The 16,862-nt window shown below is 39.3% G+C and overlaps 2 pseudogenes; one reads left to right on the forward strand and one right to left on the reverse strand.

Annotated features, from left to right (window-relative positions):
• Positions 1 to 1,884: 1,884 nt before the first annotated feature.
• Positions 1,885 to 1,981, forward strand: LOC147882357 (U6 spliceosomal RNA; annotated as a pseudogene).
• A 9,252-nt stretch (positions 1,982 to 11,233) lies between these two features.
• Positions 11,234 to 16,615, reverse strand: LOC147882358 (bifunctional dihydroflavonol 4-reductase/flavanone 4-reductase-like; annotated as a pseudogene).
• Positions 16,616 to 16,862: the final 247 nt, after the last annotated feature.

Below are 16,862 nucleotides of genomic sequence, written 5' to 3' on the forward strand. Positions count from 1 at the left end.
CTGAATAGAGTCTCTTGGGCTCCTTTGAATAGAGACAAGTGTTTCACCTAGTTGAGGTTTAGACCTCCCACTTGGTTGTAGAACATCCACACACTTTTTTTCATAGAGTCTATAGACATAAGTACATTGGACATGTTCCATATGAACCTTGCATGAGACTCATGTGCCCATTTGTCCCATAATGTGAGAGCCATGTGACTTCCACTCACCATTTTAGAGCTCTAGTGAATGTTCTAAAGCATGATTCCTAACACCCTCCCTCATTGTAGCAATTCTAGGGAGTACATTGGCTACATAATAACATGCTTCCTAGATTATAAGGTTGAATGCCTTTGTATCTTAGCCATGTGCAACATGGGATTTTTATAAGAGTGGTTTGAAATTTTTATTATAGGAGATCCTCATTGGATGGTAATTATAATACCATGTATCTCTCTTCCTTTTTACCTTTGCACAAGATCCCCATATTTTCAGCACCGCTTCTTATTTGATGTAACATCTCGACTTGGTGTGTCCTTTCTTTTTGCAGAAAGAGCACTTCAAAGTCTTTATGGGGTGATCAAGGATATATTTGTAGTTGAAGTAGATGCTCCCCCCAACTCCTTTGACCCTCTTTTCTTCATCAAATAGTGGAGATTACATTCTCAAATGATAGATTGGGAACATTCTTGAGTGTCGTTACAAAGGCTGGGTAGTCAACACTTTTAAAGTACAATTCAAAGAATTCAATCTTCAAAGAAATTTTAAAACTTTCATTAAGTGCTCCATTTAATGTTTCTAATTCCTCTCATTTTTCCTTCGCAATTTTAAGCTCATCGATATGATGAATGAGACTTTTGTGGAGATACTGCATGATGATCGATTGCAATCGTTCATCATCTTCCACCTCATTGGTTGCAAACAGTTGATCATCTTTGTGCCCATAACATATGGCCAAATACCTTTTCCCATTTGGCAAGATTTTACTTCCAGTCGCCACGTGTGAAAGCCTTTGCCAGATAATTTCCCAATGTCAGTGTAGACTTTTTCCATGGGAGAGCTTGCAGAAGTTAATTAGTGAAAGAACTCAAGGCAAACTCGATTAGAACCTTCTTTGGAGTGATTGATAGAACTCTTTGGAGCTCAATCAATGCAAGCATTGATGTGTCAAATGGAGACAAAGGATAAGAGGGTTTAAAAGGAACCAAACAAATTTGCCATGTGTCGACCAAAGAGGAGGTCTGAGATGCCTTAGCCATAAAACTAGCAATGCATGACCCCATGCTATGTTGAAATTTTGGCTCAAGTGCATTATAGTTGATATACTAATGCATATGGGTAATATGACCAAGTTATCATCCTTGACGAGATTTCGTTTTAAATGCCTAAGCAATCAATCAATGGTACCAAATAAAGTTGCCCTAAACACAATCTTTTATATCTAATTGCTAATTTGGAACAATAATTAAACTTTAGCTTTTTGTTAAAGGAGGTAGAAAAAGAAGTCAAAAAATTTTTGAGATAAGACACAACATCGAGTCCATTGGACCTGATCCTCCATGTAAATATCGAGGATAGTACCTTTATTATTCATGGACAAAGATTAGCATGTTTTAAAATTTGAATTTGAACAATTACATGAGTAAACGATTGGTTGCATGAGCCTTTGACTTCTCTTTTCAATAGCATGTAAGTAATCATCATTGTGACCTTTAAGATATAATGAGATGGACTACAATGGCATGAATGTTGGTATTATTCTTCATTAATTTGCATCCACCATGATCATTTCTTTTGACTCTGTAGTGCTCACTCACCGCCATTAAGAACATGCATAAAGAAATAAAGAATTGGTTAGTTAAAATTATAAATTTATAGGAAATGTGAAATGAGAAAGTTTTCAAATTCTCTTCAGACACATCTGGTAAAATTGGAACAATATAGAAAAGATTATCATGGCACTTGGGCAAAGATGATATGCACAAATTAAGATTTTTTTTTTATAAAATGTATAGGCGATGTATGGGGAGAGGTGGCACACTTCCTCTCCTGTTATTTATGAATTAAGAGAGTGTGCCCCTCTCTCATTAGCTTTTGTTTTCAATTCTGGTTCTCTATTCTTCTTTCAACTCAGTTCTCTATTTTGCTTTCTATAATTGAGATATAAAACGTTTACCTTTGATGAGTTACTCATTTGGTCCTTTTGCAGCAACTAATCTTGCTATTTGACTAGACACTTGCATGGCAAGGAGAGCATGCCAATTTTATTTAAATAAGCTGATATAACAGTCATTAATCAAAATCCTTAATTAATGTTTTTCAAAAGCATGACGTTGGTGTCAATGGAATCTCTTTATTTTGCTGCATTGTTCTTCATGGGTGCAAGGAGGACATTGCCTTTTGATAAACCAATAGCAATATGATTGCTACGTATAGCCACAGCTTGCCTAGTTCCATGGTCTTGCATCATTGTTGAAGATGCTAAAGCTTGAGAAACTGAACCCAATCTTTCAAATTGAAGATATACAATCTCAAAGACGGAAGGCTCGCAGGGAGCAAACACCTCGTTTCCAATGGTAGAACATTTTCTTATATTTGACTGGCTTCACTTGCAACACTCCCCACTTACTGCTGCTTATTCTTTGTGACATAGTGAAGCCAACCTCAAAAAAATTATAGAGTGAATTTTTAACTCTAGCATCTTGCTCTGTAAATATGCTCGGGCTTGCATCCCTCCGACATGGTGCCGGACATGGTGCCGGGAGGTTCATGGGGAAGCTCCACTATATTTCAAGGATTCAAGATTAAGGTTCCTACACAAGGCATAAGTAACACGACTATCTACAAATCTGTCTTGCCTCTTGTGGGATCCATTAGTTTATTCAATTCAAAATCGAACCAAAACATAAGCTTCTTTAGTCTGAACACTAGATTCTCCAATGTGCTTGCCAATGCTTCCATCAATCACAAAAATTTCCTTGGAAGTGTGTTGATGCCAACATTTTTCACACAACCTACCAATTGATGAAACTTGCAAATTTCACTCAAAATGCAAGCTCAACGTTGTGAAGGCAAACCCATGAAATCATGCTTGATTAAACGGCATATTCAAAATAGTATGCTTCAGCAAGAATTAGAAGGAACTTGTGCTTTCAAGAGAAAAGTCACATGCAACAGGTCTGCTCCTAACTAACAGTAAACACTACTAAGTTTAGTAGAATTTGCAGGAAAGTTAAAGTGGTGTAGTACCTTATGTTTAGGAAAAGGGTAGAGGAGGAAGATCATGGGCTGGATCTTCAATAGGGACTTGTGAGGCGCTACACAAGGATAGGAGGAAGTCAATCCTTTTTAGAATTCAGCTGAGTATTGAACTCTTGTTGTATATTCTATTTCAGTAATGAAGTACAAGTCATGAATGAATTGCCAAGTACAACTAGAGCCCTTATATAGGTATGGCCCATGGTAGTACAAAGCAATATTGCTTATGGGATTACCTCCTAGGATGCCACGTGGGAGCTTATGGTATCCCCTTAAAAAAAGAAAAAACACTTACAAGCCAATAAAGACCTTTCTACTAACTTTTAGCCTAAGTAAAAAGTAACCCTCTGTTAGAATCCTCCCTCCTCAAATAGAAATTTGTCCTCAAATTTGAAAAGGCTATAACCTGGACATACAATGCACCTTGTAAACCTGAACAGCTCAATTCTGGTCATATCAGCTGAACAATGAAGTTTCTCAGTCCAATACCTCCCTGTAGGCATGCTGATCTGTAAATGGATCATATAATACTCCCAAGAAATCAAGCAATCGGGTGGAAGAGCTATGCTGTCCAATATAACGGATCTGATCATATAATCCAGTGAGAGACATGCTGATCTGAGAAAGGATAGTGAATGCTGGCTGCAATATGTCCATATATGCCATATAACAAGAGAATCAAATCTACTCATAAAGACACAATTTTGGCCATAGAATTTAGCTAAGCAATTGAGGGTACTGCTCCACAATTGTAGATGGCTACCAAGAAGACTCCTCATCAGGTAGACCTCTCCATTTGATAAGATATTCCGTGTAGGACTTGTTCCTCAACACATGATCTCTAAATCCAAGGGTCTTCTCAGGTATATACTCAATTTGGCCCTCTTCATCCATAGGAGGTAGCTCTTCCATAACTTGCTCCCTAGGCCACAAATACTTCTTGAACAGTGATACATGGAATACTTTGTGCATTCTAGAGGATGGTGGAAGTTCCAACTCATAAGCCACTTCCCCCACTTTCCTCAAAACCTTGTGAGGTCCATAATACCTATGAGCAAGTTTAACATTGGTATTACCTTTCAAAGAAGCATGCCTAGACTTATGTAATCTGAGAAATACATAATCCCCTTCTTCCAAATGAAGATCACTCCTATGCTTATCAGCATAATCCTTCATCCTTGCTTGGGCCCTTACCATATTATCTTTACATTGCTGTAATAGTTGCTGTAATAGAGTAGTCATGTGAGCCAAATCATCCTTGGCTTGCTGGCTGGTCAATGCTTGATCAATAATGGTTGATGGAAGATGGCTTCAAAAGGGCTCATAGCAATTGAAGTGTGCTTGGTGGTATTATAACAAAATTCAGCTAGATGCAACCATTGGTCCCACGATGCTTGAGTCTCAAAGCAAAAATGCCTTAGATACTCTTCTAGCCAGCGGTTAACCCTCTCTTTTTGTCCATCAGTTTGAGGGTGATCTGCTGTACTTGGGGTAAGAAGTATTCCCATAGAACTGAAAAGCTCTTTCCAAAAATACCCCATGAACTTAGCATCACGATCACTCACAATTTCCTATTTAAACACATTCTCCATGAATTGCTTAGCCACCTTAGATGCTGTAAATTGTGTCTTAGTAGGAATGAAGTGGGTAGCTTTAGTAAGTCTATCAACAACCACAAAGATGCTATTCCAACCCTTAGACGTCACTGGTAGACCTATAATAAAGTCCATGTTGATATGTGTCCATTTACCTTGAGGTATAGGCAGAGGTTGTAGTAGACCAGCTGTCAATTCTTTGTTTTGTTGACAGGGCTTACAGCTTTGTACATAAGCAAGAACATCCTTCCAAAGCCCCTTCCAGTAAAAACTATGTTTTACCTTATCATACGTCTTGTTGAGGCCTATATACCCAGCCATAGGAGATGAGTGAAATTTCTACAAGATTAGCAGCTTATAGGAGGAATTTTCAGTAAGGAATATTCTATCATTATACCTCAAGAGCCCATTGTGCAACTTGAAATTGGGATATTGCTGACAATCAGGATCTTGAAAGTCTTGGAACATACACACAGCTGCTTGAGGTATCTTGGAAAGAGAATCTGCCACAATATTTTCTTTGCCATCTTATAATCTATGTCAAAGTCATAGTTTTGCACAATGGATAGCCACATCCTTTGCTTGGGTGATAGAGAAGACTGAGATAGAAAATATATGAGAGTCTTATGATCACTCTTGACCTTGAAATGTCTACCATAGATGTAGTGGTGCCACTTTTTGGTTGCATGAAGTATTGCCAACATCTCTTGGTCATAAATGTGGAAACTTTACTCCTTGTCATCCAATGTCTGAATTTCAAAGGCAATAACTCCATGACTCTGCTTTAGGACAGCTCCAATGCCCCTTCCACTAGGATCAGCCTCAATTATAAAAGGTTGAGAGAAATAAGGACATACCAAGATAGGTGCTGAAGTTAATGCCTCCTTTAATGCTTCAAAGCTCTTATTGGCATTGTCAAACCATTGGAAAGCATTCTTTTTTAGAAGATCAGTGAGAGGAGTTGCCAATTTGGCAAAATGCCTTATAAACCTTCTATAAAATGATGCTAGACCAAGAAACCCTCTCAACTGGGTGATCTTCTAAGGTATAGGCCAATCCTTTTCACACTTTACCTCGCTGGGATCCACCTTAATGCCACTACTACTGACAATATGGCCCAAATATTCCACTTCTTCAACCACCATGAAAGTGCATTTACTTGATTTGGCATACAAACGTGTCCTCAATACTTCCAATACTTGCTGGACATGCAATAAATGCTCTTCTTTCGTTTTTTTGTAGATCAATATATCATCAAAGAATACCAACACAAATTTATAGAGGAAAGGCTGCAATACCTTGTTCATTGGGCCTAGAAAGTTGCAGGTACATTGGTTAGACCAAATGCCATCACTTTGAATTGATAAAGCCCACGTTCTATCCTGAAGGTAGTTTTATGTTTATCTCCCTCCTTCATCCTTATTTGATGATAGCCTGACCTTAAGTCAATCTTTGTGAAGTAGTTTGCCCCTCTAAGCTCATCCACTAGATCATCAATTCTAGGTATAGGAAACCTATTCTTAACTGTCATTTTGTTCAAATCCCTGAAATCAATACACATTCTAAATGAGCCATCCTTCTTCTTAACCAATAACACAGGAAAGGCAAAGGGTGACTAACTGTGTGTAATAAATTCCTTGTCAAGGAGTTCCTTTATTTGCCTTGCCACCTCTTCCCTTTCAGCTCTAGAAAGTTTGTATGGAGCTTTGTTGATTGGCTTAGATCCTAGCTCCAACACAATTACATGATCCACATCTTTCATGAGAGGGAGATGGTTGGGAAGATCAGCAAATACATCAGAGTATTGATGTAATAGGGACTGCATGTCTTTATCCTCCACCAACAACCCATTACCCTCTTGAGACTTGGTCAACTAAATAGCATAGACTCCACAAACACTTTTGAGGTCTCTGGCCATAGGTCTCTGGCCATTCTTCTTGCAAAAAATAAGGACAATTTAGGAGATCGGTGACCCATCAAAGTGATGTTCTTACCTTCATGGATAAACTTCATATACAGCCTGCTAAGGTCCATGGAGAATTCTCCCAAGGTTCTCAACCATTCACAACCAAGGACAATGTCAATAGGTCCCATTTCCAAGACAAATAGATCTCCATGAAAAGTATAGTCGTGAAAAAGTTGCACTTGAGCAGCCTGACAATATTGCTTATTGTGGGAATGTTGAACATTAGCCACCTCAACTTTGATCCCATGATCCAAAGTGGATGGGCATAACCTCACTGTTTGAAGTGTCTTTGCATTAATGAAGTTATGAGTGCTCCCACTATCAACCAAAATCTAGACTGGTCTATTAATGATTGTTCCTTTTAACTTAAGGGTTTGAGAGCCCTTGCAGCCCATAAAAACATCAGGAGATATGCTATACACAACTGATTGTGTATCCCAGTACACTTCATCATCATCAACAGCATCATTTCCACTAGAATTTCTGATCTCATCCTCATAACCTTCAACAACTTCAATGTTCCATTGTTTAGATCTATTTGAGCACCTTGGCAAACTATCATCCATAAGCATGGTGTTAAACATGGATAACCCACCTGGATCAAAGGGAAAGGTGGTCCTCTTTTTGGAACTATGATCCTCATCATCATCAAGGCCTTCATTCACACAGTCTTGATATTCAGATTCTGTTGCAGAAGTATTAGGAGATAAGTCCTCATCAATCTCTAGAATCAAGCTCGACTTTGCTCCTGTTTTTGCTTTGCACACATTCCTATGTTCAGGGGTCCACTTCTCACCACAAAGGTAGCACAAATTCTTCTTCTTCCTGTCATCAATAATTGCTTGAGATAACTGCTTAACCAACTTGTTTCTTTTATCACCCAGATCATCCTTTGGAGTGGGTTTAAAGGATGACTTTACATCTGTAGCCTTGTAAGCCTTAGGTTGTCCCATGCCACTGCCATACACTGTGGGGAACCTAGAAATAGAAGGAGTTGTAGCAGGTGCAGGAAGTTTGTTTTCATCATTGGAAACCCCTTTGACCATAGGCTTAGTTCCAAAGTGACCAATACCCAAAGTCTTCTCCTTCCAATTGTATTTGGGTTCATAAAGCTCTGCCAACTGCATGGCCTCTTTAAGAGAATTGGGCTTTTGAGCTACAACATCTAAAGCAATACTAGGGTGCAGACCATGGATGAACTTGAGCATTCTAATTCTTTCATCAATACCATGAACAAACAGAGCCAATTTCCAAAACTGTTTGATATAATTTTTCACTGATCCTTGCGGAGTAAGATCATACCACTTACAAATATATTGATCTCTAGTGAAAGGAGATATAAAAGTTTTAAGCATTTCAGCCTTGAATTCATCCCAAGCATTAAAAGTTAACCCTTCTTGTTGTAGATGCCTCCACTGAGAGTGGGCATAATCTTCCAAATGAAGAACAACAAATCTGATTTTACCTTGATCACCCTTTGGATATAGAAGGAAGTAGTCATCCATCTTGTTGAGCCATTCCTCCAATTCCTCAGGAGAGCTAGAATCACCTTTGAACTTAGGAAGTATAATCTTGTCTTTCATATCTTTGTCTTGATGAACATGTCCTTTTGGTTCAATAGATTTAACTGTTTGTATATATTGCTGGAATGTCATTGCTACCCTAAGGTCTACTGGTAGGAACTTATATTTATGGAATTTTTGACACAACTCTTCAGCTGTGCTGAACTGTTATTATAAGGAGTCTTACCATGTGCTGAATCCTTATCCATATGAGCTGTAACTCCACTAGAGTGATAGGTCCTTCGGGCAGAAGCCATAAAACCAACTGGTTCAGTTACATGTATAGAATCATCATCATCATCATCATCTGAACTTGAGTCTCCATCAATTTGGGGATCCACATGTCTCTTCCCATCATAAATTTGGCTTCTCTTGAACTAGTCAAACCTTTTATTAAAAGTGGCAGACATGTTCTGCATCCTTTGGTCAATCCTCTAATTATTGGTCTTAATCTCATTAGTTAACTCCTTGAATATCTGTAGCATTGGGTCCATACAACTCTTTATGATATGCTCTTGGTTAAGGGATGCTTGTACTTGAGGAGTTGCTGCTAAATCCCCTTGAACATTGCCAACATGAGGATCATTGGGCTTGGAAACTATAGCTCGATCATCAATTCGTTCCTTTTCTGGGATGGAATCAAAGATACCCATTGGCTGCTTACTAGCTTGACTAGTAGACCTCTTTACAGGCATCTTTAATGACTTAAATCTAGAGTAAATGCACTGTCTTAAGCCCTAATCAAGAACCAGTATCAAAAGCCCCAAATGCTAGTTTTGCCCTAATTTTGTAGGTCAAATTTTTGAGAGAAAACTTAAAATTTCCCATTTGTTTAGGCGATCCTTATGCTAAGACTGAACCAAAGGGCCAATCAAGAGTAGAATTTCATAACATTACACCTGGATGGCTAGAAATTGCTAGAACCTTTGGCAAATAACAATTCTGTGCGCTAGCTATTCTACTGAATTTCGAAATTCTTAGTAACAAAAAACCAGATCACTATCACACTTTATCAGTTGCATTCATGGAGCTAGGTGACCATATGCACCAAAGCTGACTTGAAATGGAATTGTACCTCTAAAATCTGTAGTAGTTCTTCCAAGCCAGCTAGTCGAATTTGCTCATAACTTCTCCAAATAGTTTCGGATCACCCCCAGACTTAGGGAGCAGCCTTATGTGACTAGTGCGAATAGATTAAGCCAAGAATGACTCAGTTTGGTGTAGGCAAACAGCAGATCGTCACTTACATCAGTTTCTTGCGCCAGAGAGAAGATCACTCCAATGTTGTGACAAAATACTCCACCATTTTAGGATTCTCATAGATGGAAATGATCAGGGAAGCAAGGGCTTTCCACTGATGTAAGAAGCCCCAAATTCTGAGCACTTTAAAAATCAGGGTTTCTCAGAGCTTGCCATGTGGCAACTCACAATAGAGAGCACTTCTGGCGCTGAATTTTTGCATAGAGGTAGGCCCTAGGCTCAAGAATAGATGGTCCAAATTTCAAAGTGATTGGAGAAAGAATTTCCCACAAATTCCCACAAAAAGTGCTTTGATACCAATGCAAAAAGGACTGCTCCTAACTAACAGTAAACACGATTAAGTTTAGTAGAATTTGTAGGAAAGTTAAAGTAGTGTAGTACCTTATGTTTAGGAAAAGGGTCGAGGAGGAAGATCATGGGATGGATCTTCAACAGGGACTTATGAGGGGGCTGCACAAGGACAGGAGGAAGTCAATCCTTTTTAGAATTCAGTTGAGTATTGAACTCTTGCTATATATTCTATTTCAGTAATGAAGTACAAGTCATGAATGAATTGCCAAGTACAACTAAAGCCCTTATATAGGTATGGCCCACGGTAGTACAAAGCAGTATTGCTTATGGGATTACCTCCTAGGATGCCACGCGGCAACTTATGGTATCCCCTAAAACAAAGAAAAAACACTTACAAGCCAATAAAGGCCTTTCTACTAACTTTTAGCCTAAGTTTAGCCTAAGTAAAAAGTAACCCTCTGTTACATCACGGAAGCAGTGCAAGTTTTAGTGGTATCTAGTGACAGAGCTCTCAAGAGCATTACAAATGCTAGCACAGGGTTTGATTATACGCTGTTGCTAGGATTTGAACTAGTCAATCAGTCCACTAATCAGCACCCCACTGGGGATACATCCATCAGTGAGCTAGCCAAGAAAGTCAAGCTACAAGTTAAGACCCCAAGGCTTCTTGTGAAGCCTAATGTGTTCGAAAATAAAGATGAGTAATTGAAAGGGAGGCATGTTGGAATCAAGGTGAGGTTCTGTGTTCACTATGACATCTTGGAATTGCAATTCAATTCTATTTTTTTCCATGGTTGGGCCCAAAACATTACGTATCTCAGAATTTGCTGAGATTTCGATTGACTAGCTAGAATATACTTTGTGCTTTCAATTTCCACCTGATTGTGCAACATCTCTATGCACCGTATATCCAAGCTTCTACATGTGTGTCTATCTGCCAAGGTTATAGAGAGCAATAAGATACTTCGAAGGACACATTAACTTTTCACATGGTCGCCAGCCTGGTGGTTGGGGGTTGCTTCCTCAGTTTCCTTAGTTTCTTGAGGATCTCGCCCCTAATCTTTACTGCTTCCTATCTCGGTTTTCTTCTCCCGTGTCCGAGTCGGTCATTTTCGTGGAGTGCAGCCAGTAATTTGTACATCGTCATCTTCCTCCCGCGACTCTTTCTCCTTGCTTAGATACAGATTGGTTCCTAGATTGGATACGTTCATACCAATTCCATAATTAGAAACACGGATGACATATCAACATATGAGGTGCATACAAAACTCTCGGGTTTTGTAAAATTTTCATGGACTGTCTTTCAGATTGAGCCTGTGTGCTCAAGTCAGTTTGATGCAGGGAAGTCCCAGAGCAGAAGGAGATGCAGATTCAGCAGCGGGGAAAGGCGTGGAGCGTAAAACCTGTGGGCAGCGCAAGTCGACGGGCTGGCTGATCGACGAACGACGGAGCGCAGGAACGTGGGGGCCTACGAATTGGCGAACCTGCGTCAGAGAAATTTATCAGTGGCAGAATACACTGATAAGTTTCGAGAGAGTGTAATGAAGGTTGACGAGCCCCTGCCTCAATCAATCCAAGTGAAAGATTTCATATTTGGATTGAATGATCGAATAAAAATGGAAGTTCGGGCTAAGTACGCTAACACGCTAGACCAGAGTGATATCTGCAGTGAGAGCAGAGATAGGAGACAGATAGTTTGACAGTTGGTATCAGTATATCTATAGAGAAGGAGGCAGGTGTATGATTGTGGTCCTTTATGTGGACAACCTTGTCATAACAGGGAACCATGAAGAAAAGATCTCATAGTCAAAGTAGTTGCTAGGAAGAGAGTTTGAAATGACAAACCTCGGACTGATGCATTTCTATTTCGGAATTGAAGTTTGGCAAGCGCCAAAACAGATCTTCATCTCACAACTGACGTTGCTGGAGAGATACTGAAGACATTTGGCTTGGCTGTGAGTGCAAGACAGTTGGCACCCCTATGGAGGTTGACGTGAAGCTCTCAAATGAGGATTCATCACCACTAGTGGACGATGAAGTGAAGTACAAAAGGCTTGTGGGTAGTTTAATTTACTTGTGCAACACGCGACCGGACATCAGTTTTGCAACTAGTGTACTAAGCAGGTTTTCCAATAAGCCCTGGGAGAACCATTAGAGGGCAGGGATGTAGGTGCTGAAATACATAAGAGGCACACTTGATTTTGGCATAATTGCGATAGTCTGTTCTATGGATCAAAAAGTTGGAGCAAGGCTGCGATGTTCAAAGGTGCATAAAACTAGCGTACTGCATCAAACGTTGGACGAAAGAGTTAGGGTGGCAAAGCAAGAAGCCGTTGGTGAACTAATTGGAGCTGTGGCCGAAGAAGAGGGAGCCCATGGAGCCCAGCCAAGACGAATATCATGACGATCATTCTTTCTCGAGTGGATGCAATCTTGGAGACAGTAGAAAGAGGTCGGGATGAAACGGATGTCGATGCGCATAATGTTGAAAAGAAAGCGACAGTAGAGAAAATTTTCCATCTGCAAGTACCAAAGTTGCTGAATTGGCAGATAATGCAACATTCATTCTTCAGCTCTTTGCTTTACTTAGCACTATACCTTCGAGCTAAAATGATGATACGTGGCAAACTCTCCTCTCAAAATTGCAAAACTTGCTCTAGGCAATCTTGTTTTCACCCACTAAAAGGATGACACATGGCTAATTCTCCTCTCAAAATTGCATAGCTTGAGTCGTGTAAACACAAAGCTTTGGAAAAGAGCAGAGATCATGGGCGTCGTGGTTGAAAAAGTCGATGTAGCTTCTAAGTGATGGCAGGAACGAATTGAGGCGCATAGTCACATAAAAAGAAAATGGACACCAACAAAGCTTTGCTTGATTTCTCAGTTCTCCATATTGTTGGCATCTGACGAAGCTTTACAGCATTGATTCGCTATTGTTGCCCTTAGTTGTAGTTGCTATGGTTGCTTCTATTGCTTGGCTACTCTAGCCGTTGCACTCTCTTCATTTTTACCTTTGCACTCACGAGATAGATGGCCAAGATCCCCACATTTTCTGCACCACTTCTTCTTTGATGTAACATCTTGACTTGGTGTGTCCTTTTTTTGTTTCAAAAACAGCACTTCAAAGTCTTTATGATGATTAAGGCTTTATTTGTAGTTGAAGTAGATGCTCCCCCCAACTCCTTTGACCCTCTTTTCTTCATCAAATATTGAAGAGATTCTCAAATGATAGATTAGGAACACTCTTGAGTGTCGTTACCAAGGTTGGGTAAACTTTTGAAATAGCCTTAAGCAACACGGTAGTGGAATCCACTTCATCAATTTTTGCATTGATTAATGAGTTGTACCATAAGTCCTTTCCTTTTATAAATGAATGTGCCAAAATAGTTAACACTTTTAAAATTCAATCTTCAAAGAGATTTTACAAGTTTCACCAAGTGCTCCATAACCAAGCAAAGAATAGCCTATGCAACGACCAAGCCAAGAACAGCAGGCCGTGATTCACTCTTACATCCCACTAATCCAACCCAATGTGGACGACACCTGCTTGGAGGTTCCCTTCTTCGGGTGCTTGTTCTTGCGGTCCTTTCAAGTTTCCCATTGTTGTCTTCTGAGGTATGGTATTATAATTACCATCCAATGAGGATCTTTTATAATACAATTTTCAAACCACGCTTATAAAAATCCCATCTTATACATGGCTAAGATACAAAGGCATTCAACCTTATAATCTAGGAAGCATGTTGCTATGTATCTAATGTAACTCCCTCAAACTGCTACATTGAGGGAGGGTGTTAGGAATCATGCTTTAGAGCATTCACTAGAGCTCTAAAGTGGTGAGTGGCAGTCACATGGCTCTCACATTATGGGACAAATGGGCCCATGAGTCTCATGCAAGGTTCATATGGAACATGTCCAACGTACTTGTCGCTATAGACTCTATGAAAAGAAGTGGGTGGATGTTCTACAACCAAGTGGGAGGTCTAAACCTCAACTAGGTGAAACACTTGTTTCTATTTAAAGGAGCCCAAGAGACTCTATTCAACAAGCTGAAGTAAATTATTGGATCTTTGTATAAGTCTCTTATTCTTCTCCATAGTTTGCCATGTGACTTGCTTTTTTCTTGTAGTAGCTCCTAGTCTCCATGCTCTTCTCTAGTTTTATGCTCTTCGTAGTAGCTAGTTGCATTGCACTGTCCTTTTGCTAAAACTCTACAAAAAAGATTATATATGTATGTTATTGAGTATCCAATATGCCTATGAATTTATTGATGTTGTTTCTTCTATTGGTAAGTTAGTCCAAATGTGGTCCAATTGTGTCTGTCTTGTAAATTTTCATTGTTTCTTTGAATTGCAATTCGCAATTGAACAATTCCATTACTTGTTGTGAGATTGATGATTGTGGTGTTTTTTTTTGACATGCTAATGCTAGAGTTACATATTAATATAGTTTGTTATTGTTGTTATTTTGTGACATCATTTTGAAGAAATGCAATGAATATATTGTAGTTTTTTGTTGGGATATATGTTAACAATTATTAATCTTTCATTTTGTGTAACAATATTTTTCAAATCCATCTTTTTGTTTGTTTCAAGAATACCTTTAATATGTAGATCAATTTTTGTTATAGAAATAATGTACATGGGCAAATATATATGCTAGGATGTTGTGTCACAAATAACAGTATTTGTTGCATTGATGGTGCAAAATTGTTGCCTTATAATCCTTGATAATTGACATCACTATTTGCATGGTGCATTTTAAAATTAAAGGCAAAATTTTCAACAAGCATGTGATGTATAAACGGATCAATAGGATAGAAGGGTATTCATTTTTGGAGACATCAACATCAATTGGCTAAAAGTAGCAAACACATCGAACATCCTCATCAATGCCCTTGGACAAGCATCATGCACCCAAATAAATAACCAACCAACCATAGTTTACCAGTCAACCTTGTTCACATTCTGACCAACATCAAAGACCAATCAACAATATCAGGAACGAACCATTGCTACTGGTTTCCTCCCAAAGAATAAGCACTAAATGTGACAACTTCACCAATGGCATCAACATCTACCAATCTCGTCATGGATCGTAGCCAACAATATGCCAATATAGACTAGGGAGATTGGGAAAAGAAAAGCAGCTCAGCCAATTGGTTTCGAGTTAAAGAGTCAATCTTCTGGGGAAAAAAGTGCTGAGCCGATTGGCTTCAAGTTGAATGGCAACCAATTTGAAATTCTAACCAAAAGTTGTCAAATCCTAACCCACTAGTTTCTTATTAACTAGATCCAACTGCTAAGCTTTTAATCATTAGTAGCCTTGGAGAGAGATTTACAAAACATGCACGCAATGTTAAATTCTTGGTCATGGAAAGCTGCTGTTTGCAGAAGCTTACATGTGAGTTGGCAACTTAACATGAGGATACAGGTTCGATAGGTGCTCCGCAACCTCATGGATCCATGCCTCAACACAGATGTAGCGGCCTTCTACAGCTGGTTCTTCATACAAAAATATATGAGCCCTTATAGCATCCTCGATATGGATGTAAGCTCATCGGGAGCTTATGAAGTTGAACAAATGAGTTTCGCCTGCAATTTGTGACAAATCATGGATCATTGTGTATCCAAAAAAATTGGTATTAAAAATGCTTTACAAACAAGTCGCATCTGACCTATTAAGACTGATATTGGAAGATGGACACTCGCTGGTAGTCTTGGTGTAAGAAAAGGTCCCACGGTAACCGCAGCATTCACACTTATAAGATGGATCTTGTTTTTCTCAATGAACTCCCAAGCTATTTTTTTTGCTGAAGTCTTGGAAGCAAAATAAGGCTGCCGATGAAGAATTCAAAGAAGGAAGAAACAAGGCTGGTGAGGGCTAAAACAAACGCCATAGAAAGGCTCCAAGTTGGATATACACAAAGCGAGCATTACCCAGTTACTTATTTTGTTTTTGATGCAAGACTCTACAGACGTCCAGCTTGACTTGTCTAGCATTTGCCCTTCCACAGAAAATCTAGGGAATATCAATGCACCTACAGTGGTTGAGAAGACGACTCATTTCATAGACAGCAACTTCACAACAACAGCTCCAAGAATGTTTAGCGTTCTGCGGATTCCTGCATCAATCACCATCTACACATTGCTTTTGTTACTTTAGCGAAATTTGAACGAAAGTCCAGCTGGTAGCCTATAACACAATGCCTACGATCACCTAGGGATTCTCATTTTTTTCCTGTAGGGACGCAGATGCAGCATGGAAGACCCCATTGTAGCCATAGATGGCGGTGTCATAGCTCCCCTCAACAAATAGGTCTACTTCAATTATGTCCAGTCGTTCACTCGCACCCAAAAGGCTCCTCAAGTGTGATACTTTTATTTCAGCATCCGCATGGCATTGGAACTGCAATTCAAGATGTGCATGCTTTTGGTTTCGGATGTTTGCATTTCAAAAGTACGGAACAATTATGGGTTCGGATGTAATGATCGAAGCAATCAAGAAAAAACAAGTACGGAACAATTATGGGTTCGGATGTAATGATGTTTGCATTACAAGAGACCTTGCGAGAGCACGGTGCCTCTCACACGGTAGCCTCATTCAAGCAAGCGCATAACCAGCCAAGATCCATAGAAGCCGTTGGCTCTCGTAATGCAGACACTGCCCTTGGGGGAGCATGGAAGTGCCATATCTTCTGCCATAGAGAGATCGGTCGGCCTATCGACACAAAGAACAGAGTAGGAACATGACATGCTCGTGCTCAATAGTTACAGTACTATCACGTCGTGTGTGGTCAATAGCTACAATGTCAAATATCAAGAGGCCTAACTTATAAATTTCCTAGTTTAACCGGCAAAACTAGGCCTTTAATTTTAAAGGATAATATTATATAAATTCACTTAGTAGTATAATATTATATAAGTCCAATAGTAGTATAATTTTTATAAT

This window comes from Dipteris shenzhenensis, chromosome 29 (assembly GCF_047967505.1).
Source record: "Dipteris shenzhenensis isolate YYH24624 ecotype China chromosome 29, Dip_SZ_1.0, whole genome shotgun sequence".
Lineage (NCBI taxonomy): Eukaryota > Viridiplantae > Streptophyta > Polypodiopsida > Gleicheniales > Dipteridaceae > Dipteris > Dipteris shenzhenensis.